This window comes from Piliocolobus tephrosceles, unplaced genomic scaffold, assembly GCF_002776525.5.
Source record: "Piliocolobus tephrosceles isolate RC106 unplaced genomic scaffold, ASM277652v3 unscaffolded_8123, whole genome shotgun sequence".
In the NCBI taxonomy this organism is placed as follows: Eukaryota; Metazoa; Chordata; class Mammalia; order Primates; family Cercopithecidae; genus Piliocolobus; species Piliocolobus tephrosceles.
In genome coordinates, this window is record NW_022335523.1 from 1 (window position 1) to 261 (window position 261).

The following is a 261-nucleotide window of genomic DNA, read 5'->3' on the forward strand; positions in this document are numbered from 1 at the left end:
CACTTTGGGAGGCCGAGACGGTGGATCACAAGGTCAGGAGATCGAGACCATCCTGGCTAACACAGTGAAACTCCGTCTCTACTAAAAAATACAAAAAACTAGCCGGGCGCGGTGGTGGGTGCCTGTAGTCCCAGCTACTCGGGAGGCTGAGGCAGGAGAATGGCGTAAACCCGGGAGGCGGAGCTTGCAGTGAGCTGAGATCCGGCCACTGCACTCCAGCCTGGGCAACAGAGCGAGACTCCGTCTCAATAAATAAATAAA